The 21,016-nt window shown below is 38.3% G+C and overlaps 2 long non-coding RNA genes across 2 annotated transcripts in view; one reads left to right on the forward strand and one right to left on the reverse strand.

Moving 5' to 3' along the window:
• Nucleotides 1-459: 459 nt before the first annotated feature.
• Nucleotides 460-13,516, forward strand: LOC144336591 (uncharacterized). The gene is made up of 3 exons (XR_013408486.1): nt 460-503; nt 1,153-1,220; nt 13,487-13,516. It is a non-coding gene; the product is annotated as an uncharacterized LOC144336591 (long non-coding RNA).
• Nucleotides 13,517-16,508: 2,992 nt separating this feature from the next.
• LOC144336589 (uncharacterized) overlaps nt 16,509-21,016 on the reverse strand; it is a 71,180-nt gene continuing 66,672 nt past the window's right edge. The window contains exons 2-3 of the long non-coding RNA XR_013408485.1: nt 19,014-19,093; nt 16,509-18,741 (exon numbers count right to left, since the gene is read on the reverse strand). This is a non-coding gene — a long non-coding RNA (uncharacterized LOC144336589). The remainder of the gene's footprint in view (nt 18,742-19,013; nt 19,094-21,016) is intronic.

The raw sequence follows: 21,016 nt of genomic DNA on the forward strand, positions 1-21,016 counted from the left end.
CCTCCTTCCTTCCTTCCTTCTAAAAATATGCATTTAGTACTACTACTTGCCACTCCTTGTACAGAGCCTGGGTATAAATCAGAAGTAGTCTCTTCATTCAGGGTAGCCTGAGGGAATATAGACATTGATAAAATAATCACTCAAACATAAGGTGCAAATATTAAAGGACTATAAGGGAAGATGCAGGTGCAGAGTGTTCAGGACATGTATATGCATCACACAATACTCAATTAATAACCAATAAGTATTCTTGGACACTGCTGCAAAGAATGAGTCATGATGATCATCTCAATGAAGGCACTGCTTCTCTGCTGTTTAATACCATATGGATGACCAAATGCTTCCTAATAAAATGTTAAGTTTCCAAATTCGTTTTCAGTAATCCCAGAAGTTGTGTTAAGGATCTGTCAGTTGGTCTGTTGTTTAAAACAATGACATAATTGCACTTTTATCTTCTGTGTAGTTTTGTAGCTTGGAGACAACTGAGGCTTTCCACCCCAGAGGTAAGGAAATCAATTGTTTTGTTTACAATGTGGCTGGGGCTAAGTAGGCCCATAAAGAGAGAACAGAGCACCTGCCAACACTCTCCATCAGAGGCTATCTTTTGCCCACAGAAGGGTCTCACCACCAAGCATGACTTCCCCTTGGTTTAACTTAACCTTAAACCAGTCTTAAAGTGAACTAAGGCTTCAGTAATTTGAACTGTACCATTTGAAACCTGAATAATTCTGACTCAGGCTGAAGTCTTTTTCTAAGTTGTCTGTGAGGGGAGTTTTGCTAAGTATATTGATATCGCAAAGTAAAATGCTGGGAATTGGAGTGAGATATTTTTTAAATATTTGTAAATGATTTGCAAGCATCTTCTAAAACAAGTTTCCTATGGAACGCTTGAAAAATATTTCATTTAAATTTCCTTTGAACTTAGGGTAGTAAGCCTGAAGTTAAAAATAGTTTACATGTCATATTCAGCACTGGTAACTATTATCTTATTGTTACCTACAAAATATTGAACATGTGTGATGAATGTAGTGTCCTAATTCACTGTTCCCATAGAGATATTTAATAATTTCTACAGGACCCTGAAAATAAATATGTACATCTATTATGTATCAATTTAATTTAAAAACTAATGAATTTTTTAAATGTTTACAGGGAATCTCACTTTGCTTATGTTTTGCACAATGAGGGAACTCATTTTCAACGAGGACTTCAAGAAGGAAGTAAGTCTTTGTACAAAATGGAGTTGATCACACCACCTGAACCCTCAAACACCACAATTCATATAGAAATTACTTCACCAAGAAGATGCAGGTCACAAAATGTTGCAGTTTTCCATAGCTAGAGGCAGCTATGCTCAGAGATCACTGGAGTGGCAGAAACACTTTCACAAATAACAGCGAATAGAAGTTACATATATAACTCCTTTATTTTCAGTAAATGTTTAAGCATAGACTATACCTTAGTAATAGTGCCATTACCCAAGAGTAAGATGTGTTAGCATCCAACTTTAGAGAAAAGAACACTGTGGAGCAACCAGAAGAAAATAAAGTCTGGATCCAAACTGGCCCCTTAGCCACATCACTTCAGTCAGCACCAGTTCTTTATGGTGAATGAACTGGGGTCCAGTTTCAGGACTTTTTGCCTTTAACTAGGTGGTATATGTTGCATATTTATCACTCCTTTCTCTCCCAAAGAATACTTTATTGTCTTCATAAGTCTTATTATCAAAAAGAAAAGGTCCCTTTGGTTTAGTTGAGCTAGACAAGCCCATGGTGACATTGGAAGCATGATTTTCTGGTGCCTAGATAGGGTTAAACAAGTAACGAGACCCTTGACAAATTCTGTTTTAACTGGCCTAATTCATGCTTACATGTGCAACAGGTTTTAATAGTCCATATTGCATTTGTATTGTATTTAGTAATTTTCACAAAATCATTCTAAGAGAGAAAGATATTAAAACTCGATTTGTATCTTTATAACCCCTTTGTAATGTTTGCTTTTGTGTAAGTTTTATAACATTAATATTAGGATAGTAAAATATGTTGTTGTAAATAACTAAGAAGAGCTGGATGCAGTGGCATGTGCTTGTAATATCAGCTACTTGAAAGCTTGAGGTGGAAGGATTTCATGAACCCAGGAGTTCAAGACCAGCCTGGAAAACAGCAAGAACTTGTTGAGAATAATTAGGATATGTATTGGAAAGTGTTTAGTGCTCATGCTTGAGATTTAAAAAAAAATAACAACTGGGGGACCACTGCTCTATACAAACAATCCTTGAAAAAAGATTCTATCTTCTTTTGCTTTACATATTCAGAGCCTAAGTTGCTAGAAAGTAGTAGACAGTCTATAGTGTATATTGAATAAATGAACGAATGAAGTTATAAATAAAAACAGCTATGAACTTTGTATTCTTCCACCATGTAAGAGCAAATTTTCACCAGTTAAGAACAAAACTTCAGGACCCAGTCATAAGCAACAACTTCAGCAACAGCAATCATCAGCCTCCTTCTATACAGGATACAAAGCCTAGACTCATCAGCCCCTCCTGGGTCATCAGACCCCTTTGGAGAAGTCCCTGAAATTGTCTAAGGAAGGCTGGCCTTTCTCATATTTGCAGGCTCACTACAGCACAGACAGGTCTGCACCTTGTCATACTGAGTAAGGAAGAGTCAGTTATTGAAGAAAATTGTAGCCTCTAAGAAGGAAGGCAGCTATCTAGTGTAAGCTGAGGAAACATTATCCAGCCCCAAACATGCCCTTCTTACCACCTGGCATCAATCTGGTCTTTTCCCCTTTTCCTTGTCTCTGGCTCTGTTGTGATTTCTCCCAAGTAATAAGGTGGGTTTTTGCTTTCCCAACTCCCCTTCTACTTTTACTCTCTCTCTACCTGTGATAGACCCAAGTCTACCAACCACAGCCAATAAACGGCTGACTGCTTCCCTGCTTGGGTTGCTGTCCGAGGTACTAGACGGTGATGGGCTCTAAATAGAGTAAAAATGAATACCTTTGTACGGTGTCATTTTTTTTTGAGGAAGTACATTCTGGAGTTGCCCAATCAGCAGAAAATCTGGTCTGGGCCTTGTGTTTTCCTGTCTCAGAGGATAGATCTTGGTCCCATGGTTTGTCCAGCAGCAATGGCCTTCATGGGGAAATCAGAACTACTGATTGTGATTTTCACGTATTATGTTTATATCCTTTTCTGTTCACACTAATAAATGGTGCCAAATATTTATTTAATAAAATTTTTCTCTACACAAAGTAGGAGTGACAGTTAGCTTCTCAGCCAACTAGAAAGGCCTGAGAGAGAATGCCTTTGCTTTTTTGGAATGAGATGTTTCAAATGACCAGAGGTCTTGGATAGGACACTGAGGCAGGTGGCTTTTCAGGAGGTGAAGGGGGTGCATAGAAAAATAAAATATGATTCCTGATTTCAAGTGGCTTACCATTTAATTGTAAGGTATCTCATATAGGCATCAATTAAAAATACAAAGCAGTAAATCTTCCATCATGCCACTGATGCCAGTGGGTAACTGTTACAGAAACTTCAGAGGATACAGAGGCAAACATTGGCTATAGCAGTCAATGACATCATCAATGAAGACATGACTTGCTTAGAGCCAAGAAAAAGTAGGATTTCAAAAGGCACAGAGAAAAGGGGTGTACTAGAGGAGAAGAACTGTGTGAGCAGAGGTATAGAGGAACTAAAGTATAAGAGAGTGAGGCATAACTTAGGGTACCATAAAAATCAGTGAAAAATATCAATGGTGTGAGAGGGAAGTGTCAAGGGCTTTGAAAACAGATGGAAAGTAACAAGCTAAATGAATCAAATATCTAAATGCAAATGAAATGAAATTATGTAAATACCAGGAAAAAAAGCAAATGCCTGTAAAACTTTAGAGAAGAGAAGGTTTTTCTAACTATAACTGAAAACCCAGATGCCACAAGAGAAAAGAATGACAAATGTGAACACATAAAAATAAAAACTTTTGTTTGGTAAAAAGCATCACTGACAGCCAAGAGAAATGACAGACAGAAAAAAAATGCAGCCTACATTGCAGACAAAGATCTAAGATAATGACACAAAGTTCCTAGAAATCTAGAGGAGAGAGACTAACCATCCAACAGAGAATAGGCAACAGACAACAACAACAAATTACAAGTTTCCTTTAAAAATAGGAGGAGACTTTCAATATCACACATACACTAAAAGAAATGCAAATGAAAGCTCTAACAAGACACTATTTTTTTTACCTAAAAATTCACAACACATTCTGTAAAGTTTTAGAGTATAGATACTGCAGTGCATGGTTTTATATCGCTGGTGAGGTTGTACAATGATACCACTTCTGAGGAAGAGAATTTAGCAATACCTAACAAAATGACAAGTGGATTTTTTTTTCACCCTGCAGTTCCACTTCCAGGACCCTATACCACATATACAGCTGCATAAGGATGAAATGGCATTTATACATGATTGCTCACTGTAATAAGGGAATACTGGGAAGAATCTAAGTATGCAGCAAGATAAGACAGGTTAAATAGTTATGGTGCACCCTCAATAAAGAATATTTGCAAAGATTTTTAAAGTGAGAATAATATTTATGTACTGACATAGCAAACTCACAATAACTATCATAGAATAACCAACAGCAAGACACAAAATAGTATACACAGGATATGAAAAACTCTATTTATATAAACAAAAGACTAGAATGATAAACAAGAAAGTAATTATTAAATTATTCCACAAATTGGCAAGGGGGAAATAATGAAAGCAAAATATTTATGTGCATGCATTTTGTATTGTTTTGACCTTTTAATTATGCAAATATATTAACTTTTTTGAGAAAATTATATTAGGAAGATAACTTCCCAAGTTGAAAACAAATTGAACTAAAAGAACCTAACTGTATATCAAAATTGGTAACAGCAAAATTATATCATTCAAATAACTAAAAAGTGCAGTAATTTGATTGTCAGTATGTGGTATGAGATATTCTAAGGCAAAAAGAACCATAAACAAAAAATTAAACTGCCTCAGTAACTGTACTGCTTTTTGTAAAATTAATATTGATATTTTCAAAATATTTTTCATAATAAATATGAAAACAAATAATTATTTTAATGATATTAGGTATCAAAACTTTCAGTGCATAAAATGATAGAAATATAAAATTTTTAAAAGTGAAAACACTCAAATGTTAATATTTTATTTAAATTATAAATATGACTTCGTGATTTTTCAAATATATATTTAAAGACCCTGAAAGGTCCTTGAAGCAATGTAACCTCAATAGCAATTAATATTCTTCATATCCAGGTATGGCCAGATTACCATTCCTCATGGGGGAAACAAACAAACAGACAAACAAAACAAAACAAAAACCAACCAACCAACCATCCAAACCAACCAAAAAAACAAGGCTCCTCAGAGAAATGGTTGATTTCAAGTCTGGGGCAGAAGAAGAGCAGTGTGAGCTTAGGACTTCTTGCACCGGAGAGCAAGGACGCCTGCAGACAAGTGGGGCTGTGACAAACAGACCAGGAGCCAGTGTGGAGCCGTCCACAGGTCAAAGTTGTGACAATCTGAACCTCAAAAAGAATAATGAGTTTAGTGGATTGAAACAGATTGAATCAATGAAAAGTCAATGAGTCCATAATGATATTTCAAAAAGAAAGTCATAGAAATCTCCTTTGTCACTATTTGAGGTAGGTATTAAAACAACTCTTTCAAAACTGGAAAATAAAGTGAAAGAACCGATCTTTCTTTTTTCTGCCTTTCTGCTAGTAACTGGGTTTTAGGGTAACAAAATTGCCCACCTGGTGAAGAAACGTTTTCTACATAGAAATCCTGGCCGATAAATGAAGAAAGAGTGGTGGGATTTTAAAGCATTTGAGAAACCCTAATTAAATTAACTGCTTCAGGCAAGGATTATCAATTGGTGTCACAACCACTAGGTGAGTGGTTTGCACAGTAATACTTTGATATAGTGCAAATTAATACTACACAGATTACTGTCTGGTCCCAAAAGAAAAGTGTTATGCTACCACGGAGGAGTGAATTGTCATTACAGTAATCCAAGGTCAGTGTTAGTGTCATTAACGATGGGTCAATGAAATATTATGTGTCTTCCAGTGTACTACAATCCTATATATCTAAAATCAATGAAAATCAGCCAGAAATGTTTCATTTGAATGCAATAAGCCTTTTGACGTAATTTCTAGGTTATGGGACACATGTAAAATGTAAGAAACATATGAGCTAAATCACACCACAAGCCAGACAGATACAGAACATAGTACATTACATAGGACAACTGACCTATTCTCATTAACAAGTCAGTGCCATAAAAGAAAAAAATGAGGCTGGGCACTGTGGCTCACATCTATAGTCCTAGCAGTTTGGGAGGCCAAGGTAGGTGGATCACTTATTGCCAGGAATTTGAGACCAGCCTGGCCAACATGGCAAAACTCTGTCTCTACTAAAAATAGAAAAAACTTAGCTGGGCCTGGTGTTGCATGCTTGTAGTCCCAGCTACTCTGGAGGGTAAGGCATGAGAATCACTTGAACCTGGGAGGCAGAGGTTGCAGTGAGCCGAGATTGTACCACTGCACTCCAGCCTGGGCAACAGAGCAAGACTCCATCTCAAAAACAAAAACGAAAACAAGAACAAAACAAAACAAAAACTAAACGAGCAAAGAAGCAAGGGGATGCTCTTCTGCTCTTATGGATTAAAAGCGACTAGTGGCATATAGGGGCAAAGGTGTGTTAATAATGTTTCACAGCCAATTTAGAGTGATGAGGAGGATTTGATTTGCAATATTTGCTGATTTCCATATTGTAAATACTTCCACCATGGCACTTGCAAGCTACCAATGTGACATCAACCCACTTGTAAAATCCCTGAAAGCTTAACAACTGAGTCTTGTGCGAGGTACAAGTCAGCTGCAACATGTCACTGCTTAAGTGACAATACAACCTGGCTCAGGGTGGTCCTAGATTGATACAGCAGAAACCAACTGCACAGGTCATGTGAATGTCATCTGGGAGAATATTTGATGAGTTTACAATAAAATAAAATGGAGAGGTAGCCATCATTACTGGAAAAAGAAGCAGGATATGAAATAGTGTGTATAGTATGTTCTCACTTTGATGTAAAACGCTGTAAATATGCTAAGGTGGATATTCAACAAGGTGCTAACAGTGGTGGCTTCTGGATGATGAGAATATGCTTTTTTTTTTTCATTTTTCTAAAATTTTCTAAGGCACTTCCACCAACACTATAACATTTGGTTGTAATATTATGGTGATATTTTTAAAAGGGAGATGACAATCAGGCAAAAACATATATTTTGGAGCAGGGAGGTATGCTAATAGATAGTGTCTGGGGGATCAATCCATCTGTCTTATCCTTGGAGGGGCCTTTTTTGGCCAGAGGACCTATTTGGGACCCCTAAAAAGAAACTGGCTGCACTTGCAGAAGTTTGCAAATAAAGTAGGAACTCACAGTTTGCAGGTTTTTCTTCTTTCTTTTGAGTCCTCTGTGACCACTGCAGCACAATCCATTGTGAGTCCTCCCTCAGCTTTAGTCTGCCAAAGCACTTTTTCATTGCTTTTTTTCACTCAGTCCTTTATTCCTTTACTCCACCGATTGTTCTTCATCCCTTCACTAAGTATCCCAAGCTACTTGGTGAAGCTCAACACAGCTCAACTTGGCATGAAAATATGGATGCATGATCCCAGCCCACAGCAACTAACTTGGAATTCAACAGTCTTCTTATTCTTCCCCATTATGGGAGTGCTTTGAAGACAAGGGCCATCATTTACACTTCTTTGCTTCTATTGCAAAGTTTAGCACAGAACTATTTACATACTAAGAATTCATAAAATAATTACTGACTATAGGGTGGACTCACTGTTTTTGTAACTTCCTAAGGGACTAATTAAACATACTAACCAGTAAAAGCCATTGACTGGTTATCTCCAGACATTTTAAATCATGTAATCTCCTAAATAGAAAAAGAAAATAAATACAAATTGAGCATTGTCTCTCAACATATGTACGTTTCTTTCTTTATGAATTATATATATATACCATTATGCTAACACAACATAATTTTTTTCTTATTTTTAGATGATATTTATTTGCACACTCTCTGGAAAATACTGGACTAAACTAGCCTTCCTTTTGCCTCTTTTTCTCCTCCCGGTCCTCCTTCCTAAATCCTCATGGACAAATACAAAATTCTCATGAAAAGGGAGGAGATGGAAATTGCAGCAACCTGAGTTAAAGGCAGTTTTCCAAGCCCCCAGCCCCACCCACTACATCTGAAGGATATGTCACTTGATGGGTGTTGTGCTTATGTATCTTCCACCCACACACAAGCTTCCCATACCTCTTCAATCTGGAATGTAAACCAAGTAAATATAACTTTGTTACCCATGGCATAAATAATACCAGCCACCATTCAACTTCCAAATGACTCCAGATACACTCTTTTCACATTGCACAGGGATGTGAAGAGAAAATAACTTTGAGCTAGTATCATTTCGGCGGGGAGCTAACTCAGTGATTTTCATCTGGATGAAATAAGGAAGTATCAGGACTTGTCTATTACCCATGCAGGTGAGATAGGAATAGAAACATCCGCTCTGTCAAATTGAATGGACTCCTGCTTTAGCACTCTTAGACTCTGGTTTAACATCAAGATGTCTCAGGCTTTAAATGAAATGTCAAATATAATTTGGCTCTGGGTTCCCAAGATATATGACTGCCCTTGGAGAAAACCTGAAAACTCAGCATTCTTGTGTCAAATGTGTATCTACCTGATAGAGGACTCTATAAAGATGGTCTCCCGCTCTCCCTCCACCACAGAAAAAGCCTCAGCCAGCCTGATGAGCCAGGTTCCATTCCTTGCTGTAATGGGCATGAGACTAAAAAAAAAAAAAAAAAAAAAAATTCTTTTATGTCCATGAGGCAAAAGTCACTGTTCAGATTCTCTTTGGCAATCTAATCTGCACAGAATATGATAACTCAGTATTGGAATGCAGAGACTTTTAAGGTCTTTTGATGCAGTCAGCCATGCCCGTGACAGCATATCACACACATCCCCTTCCCTTCAAAGTCCTCTTTCTGAGATGTTCCTCATTATCACTGCCTCTAGCTTGGCATTAATTTTCTTCATTGTTGGAGAGTCAGGCTCAGCCCCAAAATTCAACTGAAAAAAAAGTAAAGACAAAGAAAAAACATATAGCAGCCTGCTTCCTTCAAGCAAAAGAAACTCAACCTAAACTTGGAAGGACTGAGGGGCTGAGTATGCACTAAGCAGCTGTTAGACAAAGAAGATAAAGCAGTAAATGTGATCAAAAGACTCAGAGTCTGGTCCAAAATGATTTTTGAAAACTAACGCAGTAAACAAAGAAATCTGACAGCCTTAGCCTTGAGCGTACGTAAACATTTTAGTGAAACTTACTCTCTAGCAAAGAGCCTTTCTCTCATTGACACATTGCAATGCCAGAAATTCTGAACTACAGTTGGAATGCTAAATGTAAATGTGACCATGACATACGTATCTGAAAGGGGCAATGAACCATCCTGTTATGAACATACTGATGACTCCTTATTGAGCATTTAAAATGAGCCTGGCAATTTTGATCCATTATCTCTATTGCTCAGAACACCAAAGAAAGGTGTTATGGATTGAAGTGTGCCTCCTCTCAAGAAAGATGTTTTGAAGTCCTAACCCCTAGTATCCCAGAATCTGGCCTTATTAGGAAATAAGAGTCTTTATAAAGGTAATCAAGTTAAAATGAAGTCATTAGTGAGGGCTCTAATCCAATATAACTGGTGTCCTTATTAAAAGGGGAAATTTGACACAGAGACAGACACACACAGAGCAAAGATAATGTGAAGACACAGGAAGACCACCAGGTGAAGACAGAGGATCAGAGTGATGCATCTGCAAGCCAAGGAATGCCTGAGGCTACCAGAAGCTAGAAGACACCTAAGCAGATCCTTTCCCAGTGACTTCAGAGAGAGCATGGCCCTACCAACTCCTAATTTTTAGACTTTTAGCCTCTGGAACTGTGAGGTAATAATTGTTTCTTGATCTAAGCCACCCAGTTTGTAGTAATTTCTTATAGAAGCACTAGGAAACTAATACTGAAGGTAATATTACCATATTTATGCTACAAATGTGGAAACTGAGGTGGAGTTCAAATTCAGCTCCATCTGACTCCAGAGCTCATACTCAAGCAACTGCAGCAGTGTTTCCAAACTGGCTTCCATGGGTCCTGGAGTTCCAAAAATACACGCCTGAGGTTCCAAACATTCAACCCCCAAAATTCTTAGTTTTCCATTTGCATTTCAATGGTACTACAGAAATGATAAGTGTATATGGTCTTATCTTAATTCAAACAATAGCCACAATTTCCATATCCATGCCTATGTTTGTGTTGGTGATAGAGCCTATACCAATTATTACTACCTTAATTGTCCCAGAATAATTTAAATAGAGTACAGTATGTTTTTTGCAAAAATAATGACTTTGGCACAATGTAAAGTCTAAACTGCATCATAGGTGATCATATAAAAATAAAAAAAGGTCTAAGTAGCTGAAGCAGAAAAACTGGGAAAGTCAAGTCATCGTCACACAATTCATAATAGTACACTCATGCTTACCTCAAAAGGCCCATGCAATAATAATCAGAGCTACATTGATTTAAGGAACAATGATTTTCCTTCACAAATATCATCATTACATGTGAGTAATATTGTTAATATAAATGTTATTGGGTTGTATATTTGTGTTTAAAAAATAATGATTATGTTTATTCTGTTAAGATTTAGAGTCATTTGAAAAGTTATATCCACTTTTATGTCTATATATGGGAAAAGGAGAAATGATTGAGATGTTAGATTGCGTTTGGGATCTGCATCACTCCCCTCTTTCATTCCAGTAGGTAGTCAGTTACCCATGTTCTGTCACATCAGGAGAATTTGCAGGTTCACAACCAAAACTACTGGAGGAACATATCACACAGGGCTTTTTGTGAATGCTTTGCTGATGGAGGAGACATGCTAAGTACACCAAAAAGAGAGAAAAAAAGGCAATGATTATTGCTAGTAAGAGAATAAGTAGAGAAAGGGATGGCAGATTTACTCAGGTTTCAAAGGAGAAGAATATCTGAGGGTGCCTCCACGTCCTACTCCCTCTCTGGACAAGCTTGGGAGATGGATAAAGTGCTGCTTAGTTCACCTTAGGAAACTGGATCCTAGAGATTTTTAGAATGCAATTCCTGGGCCTCAAGCATGTCCTAAAGGGATCAGAACAGCAGACTTTAAGTTGCTCTGAAACGAGGATAAGGATGTCTTGCTGATAATTAAAGGGCCAATGGCCTACATGCTTTGGCACTGCCCCAGACACCCCTCCCAAGACCTTTGGACAACCTTTAGTGGATATGTCAGTTGAGATTCGGGGAACCATAAAATAATTAGATTAATATTCCTGTGAGCCTGATGAGAGGATGAAGGCTCAATCTTATTCAATATGAAGGTAAGTATACAAAGTAATGGTACAAATCTGACACACCCAAATGGTCTACATACCTATATAATTAATACTATAATCAATTATTATCTAGGTCAATATTTTGGATCTGAGATAATTTTTTTTTATTTAAAAAGAAATCTGAACATTACAAGGCTTAAAATGCATGCCATCACTCAGTGTTGCCTCCTTTGGTAGCAACTAACAGATTAGCATGGGTTAATCCACCTGCTAGCTAGCTGTCACCTTGGAAACAGAGAAATAGAGCCCTGAGGGATGAGGCAAGTGGATTTATAGACTTAAATAACAATTCCAGAAAACTAGAGAAGAAATGTCACAGGTAATTCATAATTAATTGCCAAATGACTTTCACAAACATTAACTGCTTAACAATAAGCGTTCCCTATGTTTTCTAAGGTTAGAATGTTATAGAACATTTTCATACATCTTACTTCATTCAGTCTTACTGAGGTGGCTAAAAATAGACTGTGGCCATATGACCCTGTTCCACCACTACCAAATAAATCCTTTGTCATCCATTTACCAGTGGCTGTTAATCTTCTAGAAGGGAATATGGAAGGCAAAGAGATTTGGGAACACAAGACAACTGAATAACCTAAGGAATATGTAAGAGGGTAACATTTTGAAGATAAATGAGATCACCTGGAGGATCCAGTGCCTTCTAATTGTTGGTCCTGATTGTGTCCCTTCGCCCCTTCTGACTAGAAAATGACTTCACCCCTTTCCCCTCCGAGAAGCTCTTCAGCGGGAGTCCCCACTTCCTTGTTCTGCTTCCAAGCTACCTCTGCAGTCCTGACTCCCCTCTTCCTGCAGATGACCAGCCACTGTGCTGTGCTTTGAGTTCATCAAGCCTTTTTTTGTCATCAAGCATGTTCTCATGTCTCTGCCCAGTGTTCCCCGTCACTCCCCTTCCTGATGGACCTCCATTTGTTCTCCTAGAGCCCGGTCCCCGCCATGCCTGGCTGCCTAAGGTATTCCTGATCTTTCTCCTTCTGAATCTGTTCAGTGGCATGGCTCCATCTCAACAATTACCAACATGGTTCAAAATCATTTGTATTTAATGAAATTGTCCTAGAATCTGGGCCAAAACTGAGGGCAACAAAGTCTTCACACTTTCTAAAGAAAGAGAAGCTGAAGACCACTACATCCTCCAGGCTGTGTGAAAGACACTAGAAATGTGAGAGGAGGCTCAGGAAGGAATTGAAAGTACTTGGCTTTTCTCAACCAAAAAGCTGAGGAAGAAGCTTGAAGAGCGTCTTTTGCAGATTCTGGGGGTGGCTGCAAGAAAGGGAGGCTGGAGGCTCAGTTCCCAGAGGAATGTTTACTGTGCCATGAATCACAGGCCTCATGGCAGCTCAGGATTCCAGTGAAGCAAGCAGTGAGTGATTATGGGAGAGCTTGAGTTTGGGGGTATATGTGGACAGAGAGATTGGAGCCTGCTTCCCACTGGCAAGACTTTGGCAGCATAGGACTGCCAGAGCAGTCCAGGATGGCAGGGAGGAGCAGCAGTAGCCGGAGAGCAGTGTTGGGCTTGAAGAATAGATGTGAATTTCCTCTGGACCCAGTGCATGGCTTAATGGGTAGAGAATGGCTGAGTTTAAGACAACTTAATGGGATCCTACCCAAGAGGGCTCTGTGCCTGGGATTGATCTCAGAGGGGCAGGGGCTAGAAGGAGGTTCCAAAGGGTCAGTGAGAAAATGTGCCACCTGTGTCAGGAAACTACACTGCAGAAATTCCCATGTTGAGGGTAAGGTGCTGTGCAGTAAAACCCTATGAACAGCTTACCATAGTATCTGAACACCTGCCGGAGCCAGGAGCACAGACGCCTGTATTACAAGCCATTAGCCATGTGAGTCATTGTTTCCTTTATTCTTCTAATATCTGTTTCCTCACACCCCTTCCCATCCCCCACAGGGCAGAACTTAAAGGAATATGAAGCAGGAGTGGGAGAAAGTGAAGGAAGATCGAGGAGAGACCATACTGGACCCCACTCTGGTCTTCAAGGTGCAATCTGAAGGAAGGAAAGAAGCTTCAAATTAAACATGAGCCTGAAGCTTTAAAAAAGTCAGAATTTGGCTTTTTAAACCCAGAAGGGACTCTATGTTGTAAAAAAGTGGTTAAAAGGATTGAACACTTATGGAATCTGCTCAAGATGTCATCAAACTGCAAGGAAAGGTAATGAAAAGAGATAAAGCACATTGAAGGAAATAATGAGAGAAAAATAAAGCCATTTCCTGTTTATACTCTATAAAGCTCAGCCCAAGTAATAAATTAATTTTATACATTTGTATTTATAAAAGTATATAGTCTGTAGCTTTTTGAGGAATAGAGCGTATTTGTTCATTTTAATATCCTCAGCCTCTGTCACCCACTTGCAATGAGATGAAGATGAAGAGCTGTCTCTAAGGCCAGAAATGTCACTACCTGGAGCATACACAAGTCTCAGCCATCAGACACAGCAACCCAGGGCCCACACTTTGCTCTCTTTTTCCACAAACATCACTTCCAATCAACACCGTGAACCCAGGTGGAATCCTAAGAGGGCCCAGAGTCATTACAGAGACTCCTTTCATCCTTCCAACTCTACTTGTCTTCCAAAGGTCCACAGAGAGGGAGTGATAAATCCTATGGGCAAGGACATACACTCATATGTCACTCACCTCCTTTGTCTGAAGGTTTCTACCTGCTAGCTGTGTCCAAATGACAAATGCATTCAATATGAAAATGGAACCTCCCAAGTCATCTTTTATAAAAATGACTTCTCTGCACACCCACACTTATGTGAGGTCCCAGCAGTAAATGAAATTCCTTAGGGAGAACACGAAGGTAAAGGGGATGGCTTTGGAGCATTTTCCTGGGTAAATTGCTTAAAGAAATTGGTCTAGTTATCTATTACTATATAACAAACTACCCCAAACTGTAGTGGTTTAAAATTTAATTTTGATTTTACTCACACTTGTTTGGGTCAGGAATTTAGAAAAGGTTCAACTGGGTGGTTGAAGGGGCTGGGACAGCTGAAGCAGGAGGATGCACATCTAATATGGTATCTTCAATTACTTCCCTGAAGCCTGGGCTGGGATGCCTGACTGTTGAGTCTTTCTGACGGCTAGGAGCTCAGCTGTGGCTGTCAGGTGGAGAGCTGACACTTGGTCGGGCAAGATGCTATAAGACTTCATACAACTAATCTCAGAAATGCTAGAATTTTATTCTGCTACATTCTTTTGGTCAAGCAAATCACCAAGAAAGCAGAATTAGACTCCGCTTTCAATGACAAGAATAGCAAAGAATCTGTTACCAGTTTAATCTACCACAGGTTTGTTGAGATGCATTCTATGTGAAGGGCTGGCAACTCCCTCTTTAGCTGCTGCTTTTTTCACCTGGTCTTTACATAAACACTGTATAGAATAGATATGGTAGTAAGATTAAAAGCTATGCCTTTCTTTTGCCCAGAGTTAACCAATTGTTATCACCTTGAACAAGTCATCTAATCTGTGTGTGTGTGTGTGTGTGTGTGTGTGTGTGTGTGTGTGTGTTAGAAAATGTAGATTGTTCCTAGGTTTCAGAAAGTTAGAATTCCCAAATGTAGAGTATGTAAACCAAACATAGCCTACATGTTTGTTTGGTGTGAGCTTTGCTTTGATATACGTATACATGTATATTTGTGTACATACACATATACATACATATGTTAAAGAACATATCTACTTAATTGACATATTTAAAACTGAGTGATGCTATATAAAATTCAGAAGATCTGGTAACAGTAGACATGCATTCCAACATGGCAAGAAGTGCCTGGAATTGAGGGTCTGGTGCCTTCTTTGGATGGCACACACACTCTCTGGTTTGCTCACATCAGTAACATATGTCTCAGGAAAGGGACAGATTAGCATCAGAGTTTGCTTCTCTATCACATAGTATAATGGTTAAGAGTACACAGATGCCGGCTTTCATGGCGTATCTTCAAATCCTGGCTCTGCCACTTACAAGCTATGCTGAAGACAATGTTGAAAATGAAACCTGCAGCAGCAGACCACCCACATCAATTTTCAAGGAAAAGATTAATCTTGTCCCTGCCCCAACTGACTGACATTTAACAGCAGAAACAATAGCCAACACCATAGACTCCTCAATTGATTCTGCTTATACCATTGTAACTGAAAAATTAAAGGTGAGAAATCTTCCAGTCAATGAGTGCCAAAATCATTGCACCCAGATCAGCTGCAGACAACAGCAGAACTTTCTACAGAAATTTTAAATAATTGGGATCAAGATCCTAAAGCATTTCTTTGAAGAGTTATAACAGAAGATGAAACATGTCATTACCAATACAATCCTGAAGACAAAGGACAATCAAAGCAATGGCTACCAAAAGATAGAAGAGGTCTACTCATAATAAAAGTGGATTGATCAAGGGCAAAGATCATAGCAACAATTTTTTTTTTGGAATATTCAAGGCATTTTGCTTGTTGACTTTCTGGAGAGCCAAACAATAACATCCACTTATTATGAGAGTGTTTTGAAAAAGTTAGCCACAACTTTAATAGAAAAAAACCCAGGAAAGATTTCCCAGAGAGTCCTTCTCCACCAGGACAATGCTCCTGCTCATTCTTCTCATCAAACAAGGGCAATTTGAGGAGAGTTTTGATGGGAAATTGTTAGGTATCCACCTTACTGCCCTGATTTGGCTCCTTCTGACTTCTATTTGTTTCCTAACTTAAAAAAATCTATAGAAGGCACCCATTTATCTTCAGTTAATAATGTGAAAAAGACTGCATTGGCCTGGTTAAATTCCCAGGACTCTCACTTTAGGGATGAACTAAATGACTAGTATTATTGCTTACAAACGCATCTTCACCTTGATGGAACTTATTTTGAGAAATAAAGTTTATCTTTTAATTTCATTTTTCCACAAACTATTTCAAGTTCCCACATGTTTATTTTTATTTTTCTGAGATCTGGCAGAACACACATAGGTTTATTACATGTAGTAGAGAACATTTCTGATAGGAAGATTCACCAGTTCTCTTTTGAATACCTTAGAGTAGAAAACTTACTTCTATTTGTGACAATCTTGTAGTAATTCATTCCATGGTTATCAGTTCTAGTTTCAGAAAGTTCTTTCTTAAATTAATACTACACAAAAGGTATTGCATCATCTCTCCATGTAACTGAATCTCCTCATTTCTGTGCAGTTTCATAAAACTTATATTCTGTATTTTTCCTTTAAAATCTATGTACTTCCCGGTTTTATCACTTAACTAATTTTTTTTTAAATTTCACGTGTCAGATCCTGTTCAAGAGGCCAAGAATACAACAATGAATAACACCCACTTCCTGCACAACAGAAGCTTAGAGATCATTGTGCATGTATTATAGGATGCTACATGCACTGTCTTTTATATTATCCTGTAATATACCCATAATTACCCATAATACTGCCTTTTATTTCTCTCATGTGTTGTCATTTATTAGGTGCATCTGCTAGCCTTATATTGATTGATCCACAGAAGAACTCTGTGAAATAAACTTTATTATTTAGAAATGAGATTTTAGAGTTTTAGAGATAAGAAAACTGAGGTTTGTGCACTGCTTTCTCACACCAGCCCTCTGACCCATCTCCAGAGCCTAGCATGGGACTGGGTACACTCAAATAAAGGAGTCAATCAATAAACTACATCTGAGCTAAGGAGGGTCTGGAATAGCTCTGGTCAATACATTCCCAATGCTGAGCCGCCAGTTCAGGAAAAAGACAAAGTAGCCTGAAATATGATTTTACAATACTTAGCATGGACACAAGTGCTTAAAAAGTGAAGAAATCAGCAATTATCCACATGCTTACTCCAAAATATTCAAACCCAAGTTGGTCCTTTTGCATCTATTTGATTGTTTTATGCTATGAGTAGTACAACTCTGGATGAACAAAGCCTATAGCAGAAGTTAGAAGACCTGGCACATGATTGATCAGAAAGATCATTGAATCTATGAGTTCAAGCTTTTGTACCTTCCTATTTAGCTAAGTAGCCCTCATTGGATCTATAAAATCCTTATCAACAATGTCAGGGACATAATGGGAACTCAAGAATAGCTTTCATATAAATTAATAAAACAGGATGCTTAAGGGAGAGTACAAATATAAAATCATATTGTCATTTATATTATACTCCATCAACATGGAATTACAGTAAAATTACACTTTTCCATGACTAAGGCAATATTTGATTATGACTTGGAATCTCCTTTTGAACCCTAAATTTACCCTATTTCCAAAGCAACCACTTATTCTGTCTGAAGATTCTTCTTGGTGCAATTTATGTACTGCCATGAGCTAGGAATTATGTTGCAAAAAAAGAAACCAAAGTTACCTAATAAGTAATAGAAAACCTTGACTAAGTCACCCTGAAAATGAGAAAAGGACTGCCCTTGACCCCTTAACAATACCTGGCCACTTCTGAATGAATGTCTGTTTGGCACCTGTACTTTTAGAAACATTTTGCAAGTGCAATTGATATTAGAGGTCCAATCTCCCCAAAAAACAATTTAGGATGATCCCTGGGCTAACGTGCACACTCAAAAACTCAAATTCTTAGAAACTAGAAATATGACCACTGAGCTTTCTCCCAGCCTGTCCCATGTTGATCAAACCTAAGAAACCCTCATTGTTTCCACATGACTCGACATAGTCGGGATCAACAGTCTAGGATTTTCCTCAATAAGCTTGCTAGGTAAGTCATCAACTGAATTCACCTTTTAATGAAACTGCACATAAAAAGTGTGCGAACAACAAAAAAGGTGAGCACTAAATCCTGAATCCCTAAAGTTTAAATCAGAAAAATAATAAGACCTGGAATAGTTAGCTTCGATAGGATATAGCACTAGAGGGCACTGCTAAGATGAGGAAGTTTTCAAAGACATATCTTCATAACTGGGAAGGCAGGATACCAGAGACAGACCTTTTGAAATTCACTCTTCCATCTATGGAAAGCCACAAGTACAGACAATCCTGGGGACTCTTCAGCGTTCTTTCTCCACAGCCTTCTTTCAGAAATATCAACTGGAAAGACACTGCACTGATAAATCCAGCACCTTAGATTTCAGCGATTCTTTTACTTACTAGCTGTGTGAGCCCGATTCACGCTTCTCATCCCCGTGATCCTCAGCAGCTGTATCTGTAAAATAAAGAGGGTGGTTCTGATGGTCTCTCAGGACCTTTTGAGCTCTAAGGTCCTTTGAATCAATAATTCTCCTCCCCCGGGATGTCCAAGAGTTTAATGATTCACCAAACTTGGTGACAATTTCTTAGAAACTGCTAGGTGGAGGGAAGAATGAAGGCAGCAGGGGACTTGGTTCAGAAATACTCTCTCAATGTTTTAGAGCTTGGTAGGGGGCTGTGATTGTTAATATTAGAGTCTATGAATAGGGTTTGGTGACATACACATACCTCTAGGGTGAAGATTGTGTCTGTCCATCTGGCACTCAGTTAAAGGTAAAGAAGACAATCTACCATCAATCAGTGAGAAACTGGAAAGAAGAAAGGATTGGAGGGGGTAAAAGATTGTAAGAAGTCATGAAGATGTATAGTATTCAAAAAACCAAATAATTCATCTTTTATCATATATTTATTTAGCCCCTTTATGTGCAAATAATTAAAAATGCTGAAAAAATCTTTCTATTAGAATTGTGCTTTATCATTTTAAAGGCAGTTTTATTTTATAGTTTCAGTTAATTGTTTTAACAATTGTTAAATTGTTTTTAATTTAACAATTAAAGTTTTTCATTTAATTGTTTTGATGGGGCACACATGGCACAGTAGCATTTTTCCTGCTTAAAGGAAGAGGAGAGCAAAGCTCAGAGAGGTTAAGTGAGGTTAATAAATATTGAAGAGCTAATTAACAAGTCAGGATTAACCTTCAGGTTTTCTTATTCCTATTTCTTGTGTTCCTCCTATTAAATCACAAATATGACCATCTGCTCCCACTACAAGTTCCTGTATTTGTCCTAACAAGCTGGGGGTCTTGGGCCCCACCTTATTGAGGCACCCTTTCCTTCATTTGGCTACTTGAGAATGAAGACTGAAGATAAAAGTCATACAGGAGTTTAGGCTTTGCCCAATAGGAGATGGAAACGTGCATTTTTCTCCCCAAGCATTAATGCACCTTTGAATGCATCACAGAAGGACCATAGATGAAGAGGCTGAAGCTGGGCTCCTGGATTTGACACTAGCTTTATATCAGTTTCTTCAGGCCTAATACCTGTCAAATATGTGATGACACTTGCCCAGTCCAATGTAGAGCTTTTTTTCTAGTATCAAATCAGGTGGAGTATGTAGAAGCCCCTTGAAAACAAGGTGTGAACCCATAAATGTGTGGTGTGTTTATTATGGTTGTTCAATGTGTGGCTGAAAGAATAGATGGTAGCCAATACTGGCTTGACTTCAGGCTCGGGGATCAAGCAAGTCCAGAGGAGAGGGATTTGGATCCATTTCCTAAACAAAGAAGCAAAGTCCAGAAGCAGCTCAATGCTTAGAAAATAAGGAACAGTTGGTCTCACAGCTTGGCCAGGCAGGAGGGTTGGCACGGATCCTCAGATCATCGTGCTCTGCCTAGTGAATTGAGTGGGCCTCACCAGGGGCTGGATGTTAGCCTCCTTCTGGCTCGAGAGAAGCAGTGGGGGGTTGTGACCACCTGTTCTCTCAGAATGTCATTGTACCTCTTGCACATTTTCCTACACAGGCAGACAAAGTCCAAGCCAGGCCCTTGGAAAAATCACAAAATAAAAAAACTTCTGCCTTCATTCTTCCTCATTTTTTCTTCAATATTCCCATTTCCTCAACTCATAGTGACTTTCCAGAGATGCCCAGTGGCCCCTGATGGGCCACAAGCCTGACTCTAGTGACCTCCCAGACTAGCCTGTGGAGATATCACCATGTGCCACAGGCATCTCTGTTCCTCACCCACAAATTCACTGACTTGGTACTACCCCCTTTTCATCCTCCTCTCAGCAATTTGCCAGCTGGAAGTCTGAGCTGATAAGTAGCTTGCACTGAAGAGCTTATAAATGACAATCAAACTGAAAAGTAACTCCTCTCATGAATTCTAGTACATTAACAATAGGCTTTTAAATAACTTTACCAAAAGAAAAAAAAAGAATGAATGAATGCCAAATGGATCACCTCCAAAACAATCAATGGGATCATAGGGTTGCTATTTTGAGGCTAAGTCTTAAGTAGAATTAAGAAGAATTCTCCACTAAAAGCCTCTCATTTCTTGATTCTGATAGTTTCCTTTAAAAATTAGAATCTTTAAACAGCAATCAAAAAATACAACTTATGTATGTATATACGTATATATTATATATATTTCTTTATCATATAATATATATTTATTTTTAAGATTATATATAGTAGCTTTTATCAATTCCAAATAGTGAGTAGAAGGCTATATT

This window comes from Macaca mulatta, chromosome 18, assembly GCF_049350105.2.
Source record: "Macaca mulatta isolate MMU2019108-1 chromosome 18, T2T-MMU8v2.0, whole genome shotgun sequence".
Lineage (NCBI taxonomy): Eukaryota > Metazoa > Chordata > Mammalia > Primates > Cercopithecidae > Macaca > Macaca mulatta.